The sequence below is a fragment of the Phocoena phocoena genome, chromosome 13 (assembly GCF_963924675.1).
Source record: "Phocoena phocoena chromosome 13, mPhoPho1.1, whole genome shotgun sequence".
NCBI lineage: Eukaryota > Metazoa > Chordata > Mammalia > Artiodactyla > Phocoenidae > Phocoena > Phocoena phocoena.
In genome coordinates this window covers 31887530-31900949 of record NC_089231.1, presented here as the reverse complement: position 1 = coordinate 31900949, position 13420 = coordinate 31887530, and the positions used below count along the sequence as shown (strand labels likewise).

The window sequence follows — 13420 nt, the reverse complement described above, 5'->3', positions numbered from 1 at the left end:
TAAAAGCTAATAGACTGGGTTTCAGAAGCAAATTTTATTGTAATCCCGTTAGGCTGGAATGATGGAGCAAACCCAGATAGATGAAATATTAAAAAATTAATGCAAGGGCCTAAGTCAAGACCAAAGCGCGGGACCGACTAAAGTACCAGCCCACGGTGTCGTCATGCCCTGGAGACGACAGAGCGTGCCGGCTTCCGAGAAAAGCAAAAATTAAAAAGACCCTTGACATTAGGAGTAAGCTAGAGGGATGTGAAAAAAATCTAAAGATGAAGGTATTTCAGACCATCTGCAGGCAGCTTATAAGTTCAAAGGGGTTTTCTGTAGAAACAGCCCCCAGTGTGGACTTCTCCACTTCCTCTTATATGTGTGGCGGGAAGAAAAAAGTGAACCGTTATGAAGAAGAGGACCCAAAAAAGTACTCTGATTTAGTAAGGTCTGTCTTGTCATTCTGTCATTCAGAGGCCACGCTCAGACTCCACAGCCTTTGTTCGAGGAAGATGCTTTACTCTATGGACCTGTGAGGAAGTGTAAGGCCCCAAAGCAAGAAGAAGAGGCAGGAGGTCCACGAAACTGGGGTCCTCTCTTCAATCCGGAGAAAAGCGGAAAACCAAATGATCCTACAGTTCCTCTGAAAATCCCTTTGCAAAGGAATATGATACCAAGGGTGACCTGAGTCCTTCAGCAGACCATGAACTCAGAACAGCTTTCCTGTTTGGAGAGGTGGAAACAGTGGATGATTCTGGAACTGAGAGAGGATTGTTTTGCAGAATATACTTCAAACATGTTTTTACAAGGGAAATGGTTTCATGAAGCCTTGGAAAGCATACTTTCACCCCAGGGGAACTTAAGAGAGAGAGATGAAAATCTCCTCAAATCTGGCTACATCCAAAGGGTCCAGCATGTTCTGAGAGATGTCAGTGGAGTGTGGGCTCTGGAAAATGCTGTTAAATGTGAGACCCTAAAGTATGTAGGTCTGCTGAACTGTGTGGCTGATTATCAGGGCAAGCTGTGTGTGACTGATCTGAAGACATCTGAGAAACCAAAGCCTTTCATCCGAAATGCATTTGACAACCCGCTGCAAGTCGTGGTGTATGTCAGTGCCATAAACCATAAGGCCAACTACAGCTTTCAGGTTCAGTGTGGCTTGATCGTGGTGGCCTACAAAGACGGGTCCCCCGCCCACCCACATTTCATGGATGCAGAGCTCTGCTCCCAGTACTAGGCAAAGTGACTTCGACTAGAAGAATATACAAAGAAGGAAAAGAACCTGAATATTCAGAAACTAGATTAGGGGCAGGAAGCTGTGTGGGAACGCTCAGGACTTTCTCACATTTTGGGAATATTTATTGCTGTTTCCTGTGATCTAGAATGAGGTGCCACAGGGTCTGAGACCTGCAGTAACACAAGTTGAACTAGTAATTTGTTGAAATTTATTGCAACCAAAAAGGCAAAGCCGGAAAAGTTAAATTAAAAAGCCAGACTTCGGCACATAAAAGACCAGCTCTGCTACCTCTGACTAGCATTTACCCAAAAAAATGGTAAGCAGCATTGGCACAGTGTTGGTGCCTCTTGGACCCCTGTAGACCTTTTTGTGTTCCGGGCAGGATGCCCAGTCTTTGAACTGAGAGATTCAGGGTGGTGAGGCCTAGTGCACAGAGCATTTCCCCCGGGGCACGCCAGCAGGGAGGGCTGTGCACCCACAGTGTGTATGTGCAGTGAGAATTCATATCAGCTAACTACTGCTGCCAGTGTGGGCTCCTAAAACTTGTTTTATGTATGGGGTTCCCTGTATTTCATTTGGGGGGAAAAAGCTCCCATTTGACATTTTTGAAAAATAAACGTGATTTCTTAGCCTCAAGTAAACATTGCTCTCTGGAAAGATGGAGTATACTCACTATATCGTGGTCTATGCCCCTTGGCATCCCACCAAATAACACTCAGGAGCAGCCAGGCTCCAGTCTGAGAATCGTAATTGTAGGTATTTTGGTAGCTATCTTCTGGTTTGAGTCAAGGAATTGTGTACGTGGAGAAAATGTATTTATTGTTTGTTGAATTTTTCAGCTATGGGGAAAAATAATAACATGTAATTTTTTCTATGTTTGATAAGTAATAAAATTGATTAGTTGTCACTGGGTTCAGGAAACTTAAATAAATGCCCACTACAGCCTTGGGGGAAGGCTCCCTGTTTTATGAAGTAGGTTAGCATTTAAATTACAGTTGCTGTTTTAAAATAGTAGCGTGCTACAAACACCTTTTTCCTTCATTAGCCATTAATTATAAGAAATCAAATACAAGATGTGAGTAAAGTAAAAAAAAAATAATAATGCAACAATGTTATATTTTAGTTTGAATAATAAATTTTACAATTAAAAAAGTATTAAATGAGTTGGACCTGCTATGACATCTGTTCAATGAAAAAATACATGGGGGTTAGAATTAGTCAACAAAATTATCTGACACAAAATAAATTTGAAGGAGATGCACAGTTTAGGGGAGATTTTATTATTAAGTTTCAACATATCACAGGTTGGTTTTTTATGTTGGATTTGTTATGGTGACATGAACATTTGTTCTTTTTCCACTTGCTCGATCCACTACCTGGGCTGGATTTCATCCAACCTCTAAGACAAACATGTTTTCACCCCAGTACAGCCCTGAGATGAGGTCTGCCTACAGCGGGACTTCTTATACTGGCTTCCAAACAGCTGATAGCTCAGGGCCTTGTCTACTTGGGGACTGGAAGAACTTTGCTATCAGATGACACAGGTGGTTGCTCCTTTGTTCTATTAACATTTACAGAATTGAATTGTTTTTATTCTGCCTAGAGCAGTGGTTCTCAAAGTATGGTCATATAACCCCTAGCAGTCTGAGAGATTCTTTCACAGGATTAATGAGATTCTCTCTTTTTCCAACTTCTTATCTGTATTAAAATGGATTTTTTTTTCATATACTCAACCAAAATATACTGAAGCATGTTGAATACAGAAGTAAATAGGTGACTCCAAACATCTTTTAAGCTAGATATCTTTGGAAATTTAAAAATAAGTAAAATAATGTCATTCTTCTCAATTTATCTAGAGACATAAATTTTTTAAAGTTACTTGTTATGATATATTTTAAATTAATATTTATTATACCTTTTTAATAAATTCAGTTTTATAAAAATGTAGTTTTAATTTATAATATGGTACATATCAATAGAAATTATCCATATAATCAAAAGTTATTTGGGGTCTTTAGTAATTTTCAAGTGAAGGGAATGAAACTAAGACCAAAAAGTTTGAATTCTACTCATCTAGGGAAAAATCTTAGCTTGATAAAATAAAAGCAGGTGGAAGAAGTATGATTATTCATAGTCAATTAATATTTATATTCAATTAATAACATTTCTAAAACCTATAGTTAAAGATTAAACAACATGGAAGCTCACTTGGTCAATATAATTATATATGACTCCAGATCTCATTTTTTAATTTTTGTTTTCTATCTTCTCTTCTCTATGTTTCCATGTCATATATTCATGGCTAATGTGCTTATATATTTTCCTTTTTATCTTTCCCTTTTCCTCTCTCTGTTCCCAACTGTTTCTCCTTTCTCTCTCTCTATCTTCCCTCCCAGAACTTGCTGCCATCTTTTCCTATTTTACACTACTGTAAGTGTACATAGTATCAAATCACAGAATTAAAAATATATGCTTTTGTTAGTAAATAAAATTTTAATATATTTATATCAAATGTCTCCTTTTACTCTCCCCTCAAGGTAGCTAAAATTAAAAGTTTGGTGACATTTCTAAAAACCAAAAAGACACCAAAAATAAATTTTTAATTCATACTTTAATGTAATGTTTGAAATTTTCTCTAGAAATATTTTAACATTCTTAGAAAAGCATAAAAGGAAAATAAAGTAAAAAGCAAAGAAAATTATTTTATGGGAAGTGAAGAGTCTTCAAATGAGAAGAATAAGTGAAATGTGAAGAAGAAGGAAGAAATTATTGTGACAAAATCTGAAGCCAGGGGCCTATTAATATCAATATTTGTTTTTAAACTGTTTTTGAAATTATTTATATGATTTTTTCCAGAGAGTAAGAACATGCCAGGGAGAAACTCTGCAATGGGTAGAAAATTTGGCACAATGTAATGACACATGTCAAATTTGAAGCTTGTTTTTCCTTTGTGTTGAAATTATACTCCGTTGTGCCTTCTCTTTACTAAAATTACATTACACACAAAACGTTGGGGGTTCTACTGTTTAGACCTGTCATGGAGTGGAAGCTGGATGTTTAAAGACAATGGCAGCCTTAGGAACTGAGAGCAAACTCAAAGCACCTGACACAAATGAAGCAGCTGGAGATATAGATTGACTGAGGGAAATTTAAGTCACATTTGGAATCTTCAAAGGTTAGAGGAAGGTATACTGACCTTCATATGGTGTGTTGTGCTGGGGCTAGAATTTAAATCATGAAATTTATCTCTCATTAAATTGAGAGAGTTTCTAACTTCTAATCCAGTTATTTTAATTATTTTTGTATTATATTTGTTAGTGTTATCTTCTACCAGAAGTAAATTTAGATTCTATACTGAATCAGTGGCAAGAAACTTATTTCTCTCTTGCATTCATATTAATATTGTCCATTATCAAACATGATACTAAGTGTATTCAGTAAAGACTGGTTACTGATTTGCCACTGATAGAAAGAAATACATCAATTTTTTAAAGCAAAAATTCAAAGAGATGGCTATTTAACTTGTAAGATTACAGTCTGTTGCCATCCTGGTGAAATAGTTAAGGAAAAAAGTACAATGAATTAAAACATTTTCTGGGTTTGAATCTTGACTCTGTAACATGTTTGTTACTTTGAGAGAGTTAGTAAATAATTTAAATAATTTGTTTTGTTTCTCAGTTGTCCCATCTGTAAAGTAGATTAATAATAATACTATTGAATTGTTATGAAAAGTAAGTGAAAAAATATATATAAAAAACTTAAACTAGTGATTGGTCAATTCTAAGGTCTCAGTGAACATTATCAAGACCTAAAAATTATTTTATTTGGAATGATTTACATGATTTCTCTTTTCCAATGTTGCATCAGGGTCAAATAGGCTAGAATATAATTTTTTTACAAACCGCAACACACATATGTTCATATGATGTTATTCCATTTGTTTGAAATATAACATTTCAATCAACCGGTGTTTTGCTTTCATGAATACACCTGGATTGATAGCTCTTGTATTATCCTGGGAATGCCAGTTGTTTTTGTTTCTATCTTTTTGTCTTTGAATTAATGAGTCGGTAGAGAAGAGAATATAATTAATGTACTGGTTTCAAAGATTGTTTAAAACACATGGTACATTGAAATTTAAAAAAGAAATTGTTTGAGCCTAGAATATATACCATGATTACTTCATTAGGGCTGTTTTCTGTTGTTTGATCTTCTTAATATATAAACTGTAGCACTACTAGTACAGCACTCCAACTCTCTAAAGAAAAACCTAAGTGAATTACGTAAAAATAACAGGTAAACCAGCATTGACATACATGTTGATAGTGAATACTGGTATGAGAATTCTCAAAGACAGCCTGTACTTACCTTTCGTAAACAATGATACAGTTGGAGCTACAGTTGGAATTACGTAAAAATAACAGGTAAACCAGCATTGACATACATGGTGATAGTGAATACTGGTATGAGAACTCTCAAAGACAGCCTGTACTTACCTTTCATAAACAATGATACAGTTGGAGCTACTTGGAATTTGTCTAGGGTTTAATAGAAAGATCACTGAGCAATGGTGTGAACTGAGTTCTCAAAATGGTTAATGCTAAGTTAATTCAAACTAATCTTAATAACAGCTCTAGTTTAATTCCCTTAACTCTAAACCACAAGGGCTATATCAGATATATTATTAATTTTTATTCTACTGTATTTTTATTCAATAAATAATTGTATGACTGTTAGGTACCCTGTTTAGTTTTGGGACACAGAGTTGAAATAGGTAAACCCTGTCTTGAAGGAACTCACAGTAGAGTGAAGGACACTAAAGGTTATGATATTTAATCCCAGGTTCTTATTTAGGCAAAGAAGAGAAGAATGTAATCTAATCTTGGAGATGAGTAATTATTTCTGTGAGACAATGGGGACAACTCTGAACCTCAAATAGTGAATATAGTAAATGTGTGTTAAAAATGTGCATGGAGTAGGAATTAGTGGAGACTTCCAAGCAAAGGAAACAGTATATTCAGGAGTACCAAAGGCTAAGGAAACATGATAACTTCAGGAATTTCTGGTAATTCAGTATAATGGAGCCTTGGGTGTGGAAGGGCCAGATGGAAGATGGAGAAGGAAGCCAAGTTCATATTGCCAAGGCCCCATTATGATAATCATTTAAAATTTTATCCTGAAAGCAATGGGTAATCATGAAATATTTTTTAAGAGGAAATAATTTTTAAGAGGAAATGACATATTCAGAATTGCATTTTGAAAACAAAACCCGTTGGCAGAAATGAAACAATAGATATGAAGTGGCATTACTGGGTGAAGGGATACCTGTTAGGAAACTGCTATGGGAAAGCTAGGTAAGAAATAATGAAGGCTTGACATATGACTCCAGCAGCAGTAGTGGGAATGGAGGAATGGATTTGATAAATAATATAGGAAGAAAATTTGTAGAAATTAGAGACTGATTAAAGGTATGAGATCTGGAAGAGAGTTATTTTTCTGGGTGGATGGGGTGGTGCTCTTTGCTGAGAGAACACAGGAATGGGAACAGGTTGGAAAAGCTGATAAATTTCCATGTAGGATAGATTCAGTTTAAGTTTCCTGTGGGTTTATAATGGGAGACAGCCATCAAAAAATTGGACATATGGGTCTAGAAATCAGGAGATGATCCCTCAATTATCTTTTCAAATAATTTTTAACTCAATTTACCCAAAAATTATTTAACTAAGAGAAACTTTTTTAGTGCTAACTATATTCTAACCATTAGTCTAAATCTGAATAATTGAAAAAATGAATATTATTTAAGTATTTGCATTGCCCTTTCTTTGAAGTAGCTCACTAACTCAGAAGGGATATGTCTTGTTATCTAATAATTAACCTACAAAATATAGAAAATAGAATGCCAAAAGAAATATTCACCTTTTAATTCTTTAACCTATTTTAGAATATCCCTCAGTCACCTTTTTCCAGATAAAATTTCTACTTTTTCAAGCTAGAGCTTCCTTTGAGCTTCTTCTGTTTTATACTCCCTGTCTTTTTGTGTGGCTTTTTGGATTATCACAAGACTGTTCATATGTTGTTTGACACAGAGACAGACAGAGTACCCAGGGCTCTACCAAAGTTTTACAAGCCAAGTATTGCCAGACAATAACTTCCTGGACAATGACACTTCTCTTTTGAATTTATCTTAAGCTTTTTCTCTTGTTAGTTCCATTGTTTTTCTGTTCAACAATTGATAATAAATAACAATCAAGTCCCTTTCCCTTCTCACAATGTCAACTTTTAATTATTGCATTAACTTTTATTACATGTATATTTTTTAAGTTAAATAGTTCCGTTGGTATATGTGAAAAAGAATCATTACAAAAATACAGATGCTCTAAGAAATTTAATTAGGATTATGTAAATAATAAAGAACTATGTATAGGAATTATTTATTAATTGGACTTTCTTGTTTCTATTATAATATCTGTCGTGATTTATATAATGAAAAATCTGATTGAAAACAGATGATATTTCTCAGCTCTAACTTTCTGAATCTTTAATGGAATTTATATAATCCCCCATAGAAGACACTTTAATCTCCATTGCATATAGGATCAATTCCAAACTCCCTAGTTTGATGCTCAAAAATTCTTCCTTATCTGTTAGACTGAATTTGAAGATAAAATTGTGAACTCCAGCAGCTGATCCCCTTTCCAGCCTACATCTTTGACTTGGCGCCAGCCATGTCTATTTGTTTGTTTCCTTCTCTCTCTAAACTCACCAACCTTTAGTTCAGTTTTTCTTCTTTTCTGGGAACTTTCCTGATCCAATTTTCAGTGATCCTAATTATATTCAGCACTTATTCTCTGTCTCCCTTCTCACTTTCTTCATATGTGTATATCTGTGTTCCAGTGTCACCTATAAAAGAAACGATGAGGGAAGTGACCAGGAGTGAGCAAAAGACAAAGAGTTTTATCTTGCCCTCTAATTCCAGTCACATTGCATATTTTCTTACATCTCAATTGTACTTTTAGATAGATTATATGCATATGATTAAATGAGACTCAGAGACGTTCAAATAACTTCTTAAAACTCACTCAGGTTTTAATGGGGAACTGGATTTGAATTCAGAGCTGCCTGTTTCCTTCTCTTGCTCATCTTACCCATGGCCAGAATGAGGTGAGCATGGGCTTTGAAATTGGGGTGTTAGAGTTTAAATTGCAATGCTGCTCCTTACTAGCTATGTGGACAAATTTATCAAACATTTTCTATATTCTCTACTAAGGATTTTATAAACCTTATTACAGGTAAGATTGTCAGCAAGAACATTAAGCCACGGTGGTAATATTATTGTCACTTTATAAATAAGGAAATTGAAGCACAGGGAGTTTGGGTAACCTACCCAAGTTCATAGAAGTAGAGGCACAACTGAACTTCAGTCCTAGGAAGTCTGAACCTACATTCTAAATTAATATGCTAATAATTATGCCCCATGGGAAACTACTATAACCCTTTTAAGCAGCAACAGTTTCCTCATGTATAAAATAGATATAAGATTATTTAGAAGATTAAATGAGATAATAGGAAAACACTAAGACAATGACTTGCATAGTAGTAACTAGATAATAATGATTGTTATCTTAATTATTTTGTTTCCAAATTAAGCTGTACAGAGCCTCCTCAGGCCCTAGGCTGTTCAAAGTCCTCTGCTTCAGTGGGGGAGGGTACTTTTCCATTTGGGTTCAAGCAGCCAAATAAAACTGAAGCTGAGATCAACACAGCACAAGCTTTATTCAATGGCTAAAGAATGGAGACACAGAAACTAAGTTCACAGAACAAATTCTCACCCAGAAGATGAGAAGGATTTAATTTTAAAGAGTAAAGACAAAGGGAGGAAGAGTGAGGCTAATGATGGGGAGGCACATGCATTAATCTATCTGGAAGGGACAGGGGTTTTTCAAGGGAGTGGGAAACCACCCCTTTTTGATTATTCTTTGGTCCTTAATGTCCTGTAATGGCCATTGGTAGGTGTGTTATTTATTATGCTAATATAGTAAAAGCAGTGTATAATGAGACCCAGGGCCTGTTGGAGGTCAGATTTGTTTGCCATCTTTGTCCGAGCTGGTCCCACTTGATTTTCATTTGTTTGTAGCTTCCTTTCTTATCTCTATACCCTTCAAATTAAAGATTTCTGTTAACTCCTGCTAAAGGTGGTGGTAGGTTGTTTTGAGCAAAGACCTGAAGCAGCTCTGGCAATAATTTGTGCTGTCTGGAGGGCTGGGGGCAGGAATTATATATTTTTATCTCATCAAAAATTAACTCTGCATATAGTTACTTGCTTCATAAAAACTTATTCATTTTATTATTTAACATATTAGTTATTTTGAAAGATGGTGAAGTGAAAAAAGACAGTGCATTGTTAAATATTGACAGATACATCAATACAGTATTAGATCCTTTTAGATTTAAACCATATTCAATAATGGAAGAATATTTTATGCCACCACTTAGAAAGAAGCTTTGTGGGAGAAATTTCATCATTGGACATTATATCAATTTAATAGCAAAAACCTTCAATATAATGTACCTCAGAATCCAAAACTTGCTTTAGCCATATTTTCCAATAATATTGCAATCCAAGTGTATTTTGGACTCTGTTCCATTATTTTCTATCATGACTCCCTTTAGGACACTCATATCTAAATGTGCCCACAGCATAGCACCTAGCATGCATTGGTATGGAGAACTCTCTGATGATTTGCAATCTGTACCAGAAGAGGAAAAGTTGTGGAGTCAGTTCTTTTTTGAAAGTTAGTTTTATTTGTCCCCACCTCCAAATTCTAGCCAGTCTCCTCCTAAATATGTGCCTGTGATTGCAAGGATGACAAGGCTACAGTGTGCAGTTAGGTCAGTACTCAAATACCTCTCTGAAAAAAGTGGAAGAACTGAAAGTAGACAGGATAATGACATCACCCAACGGATAACAGAGAATTCCAGGATGAGATCCAAAGGTGTCTCTCTGAGGCAATTTATAAATTGTTACAAATAAGATTAAGAAGATTACTATATCCCAGAAAGAGGATTAATTTATAACTCCTAGAAACTAAATTGAATTATGTCAAATAAACATGTTAAAAATAAAAAGGATATAATAAAGAAAGGTGGGGCTTCCCTGGTGGCGCAGTGGTTGAGAGACCTCCTGCTGATGCAGGGGACACGGGTTCGTGCCCCGGTCCAGGAAGATCCCACATGCCGCAGAGCGGCTAGGCCCATGAGCCATGGCCACTGGGCCTGCGCATCTGGAGCCTGTGCTCTGCAACGGGAGAGGCCACAACAGTGAGAGGCCCGTGTACCGCAAAAAAAAAAAAAAAAAGAAAAAAGAAAGGTGGTCTATATGGAATCAAGATAATTAATTGAAGAGCAATTACATGACAGGAATAAGTCAGGAATGACTAAGGAGATATAAATGTTATCTGGAAAGTGAGTATTTTAATCATCAGAAAGAAAAACACAATACTCTGAGTAAAATTTTCCACAACCCTCTCCAATTCCTTATATTCTGTTTCATGTTCTGCTTTTCTATTTTTATTTTCCTATTTACCAGTGTGCTTTCTTATTCTGTTTGCTTGTATCTTGATAATAGAAACGTTTCTTGGAATAGCAGAAAAGAAGTTTCTGGTCATTTGAAAAAGAAAAACTTTCATTGTAAATTAGCATTTCTGGTTTTTATATTTTTATTTTATTTTATTTTTATTGAAGTACAGTTGATGCAAAATATTATTTTAGTTTCAGGTGTGCAGCAAAATGAGTCAGTTATACATATTCATTTATTGATTATTTTTTTAGATTCTTTGCCCATATAGGTAATTAGAGAGTATTGAGTAGAGTTCACTGTGCTGTTAGTTATCTATTTTAAATATAGTTCTGTGCAGGTGTCAATCACAATCTCCCAATTTATCCCTCCCCTCTTCCCCCCAGTAACCATATATTTGTTTTCTACATCTGTGATTCCATTTCTTTTGTAAATAAGTTTATTTGTACCATTTCTTTTAGATTCCACATATAAGTGATATCATACTATATTTGTCTTTCTCTGTCTAACTTAATTCATTCAGGATGACTACCTCTAGGTCCATCCATGTTGCTGCATGTGGCATTGTTTTGTTCTTTTTTATGGCTGAGTAATATTCCATGGTACATGTGTACCACAACTTCTTTATCCATTTCTCTGTTGATGGATCTTTAGGTTGCTTCTATGTCCAGGCTATTGTAAATAGTGTAGCAATGAACATTGGGGTGCATGTATCTTTTTGAATTATGGTTTTCTCCTGATATACACCCAGGAGTGGGATTTTTGGGTCATATGGGAGCTTTATTTTTAGCTTTTTAAGGAAACTCCATACTATTCTCTATAGTGGCTGTAACAATTTACATTCCCAACAACAGTGTAGGAGGGTTCCCTTTTCTTCACACCTTGTCTAGCACTTATTGTTTGTAGATTTTTTGATGATGGCCATTCTTCCTGGTGTCAGGTGATACCTTGCTATAGATTTGCTTTGCATTTCTCTAATAATTGGTGATGTTGAGCAGCTTTTCATGTGTCTCTTGGCCATCTGTATGTCTTCTTTGGGAAAATATCTATTTAGATCTTCTGCCCATTTTTTTATTGGGCTGTTTTTTTTTTTGATATGGAGCTGCATGTGCTGTTTGTATATTTTGGAAATTAATTCCTTGTCAGTTGCTTCATTTGCAAATATGTTCTCCCATTTTGAGGGCTGCCTTTTCATTTTGCTTATGGTTTCCTATGCTGTGCAGAAGCTTTTAAGTTTAATGAGGTTCCACTTGTTTCTTTTTGTTTTTATTTTTACCACTCTAGGTGGCTGAAATAAAAAGATATTGTTGCATTTATGTCAGAGAGTGTCTGCCTTTGTTTACCTATAAGAGATTTATAGTATCTGGCCTTACATTTAGGTCTCTAATCCATTTTGAGTTTATTCTTGTGTATGGTGTTGGGTAGTGTTCTAATCTCATTCTCTTACATGTAGCTGTCCATTTTCCCAACACCACTTATTGAAGAGACTGTCGTTTCTCCATTGTATATTTTTGACTCCTTTGTCATAGATTAGGTGACCATAGGTACATGGGTTTATCTCTGGACTTTCTATCCTGTTTCATTGATGTATATTTCTGTTTTTGTGCCAGCACTATACTGTTTTGTTGAGAGTAGTTTTGTAGTATAGTCTGAAGTTAGGGAGCCTGATTCCTCCAGCTCTTTTTCTTTCTCAAGATTGCTTTGGCTATTCCAGGTCTTCTGTGTCTTCATACAAATTGTAAAATTTTTGTTCTAGTTCTGGGAAAAATGCCATTGGTAATTTGATAGGGATTGCATTGAATCTGTAGATTGCTTTGGGTGGTATTTTGACAGTACTGATTCTTCCAATCCAATAACATGGTATATCTCTCCAACTGTTTGTTTCGTCTTTGATTTCTTTCATCAGTATCTTACAGTTTTCTGAGTACAGGATTTTGCTTCCTTAGGTTCATTCTTAGATTTTTTTTTTTTTTTTGGTGTGATGCTAAATGGGATTCTTTCCTTACTTTCTTTCCTGATTTTCTTTGTTAGTGTATAGGAATGCCAGACATTTCTACATATTAATATTGTATCCTGCAACTTTACCAAATTCATTGATGAGCTCTAATAGTTTTCTGGTAGCATCTTTAGAACTTTGTATGTATAGTATCATGTCATCTGCAAAGAGTGACACTTTTACTTCTACTTTCCAATCTGGATTCCTTTTCTTTTTTCCTTCTCTGACTGTCATGGTTAGGACTTCCTAAACTATGCTGAATAAAAGTGGTGAGAATGGACATCCTTGTCTTCTTCTTGATCTTAAAGGAAGAGCTTTCAGGTTTTACTTTTGAGTATGATGTTAGCCACAGGTTTTTCATATATGGCCTTTATTATGTTGAGGTATACTCCTTCTAAACTCACTTTCTGGAGAACTTTTTATCATAAATGGTGTTGAATTTTGTCAAAAGCTCTTTCTGCATCTGTTGCAATGATCATATGGTTTTTATTCTTCAGTTTGTTAATGTGGCAAATCACATTGATTGATTTGCATATATTGAAGAATCCTTTTATCCCTGGGATAAATCCCACTTGATCATGGTGCATGATGCTTTCAATGTATTGTCGGATTTGGTTTTCTAGTATTT

At 35.3% G+C, this 13420-nt stretch overlaps 1 protein-coding gene and 1 pseudogene across 1 annotated transcript in view; one reads left to right on the top strand and one right to left on the bottom strand.

The window, feature by feature from the left end:
- Positions 1-13420, bottom strand: part of RIT2 (Ras like without CAAX 2) — a 599180-nt gene that overhangs the window by 469840 nt on the left and 115920 nt on the right.
- Positions 267-1291, top strand: LOC136132979 (mitochondrial genome maintenance exonuclease 1 pseudogene; annotated as a pseudogene).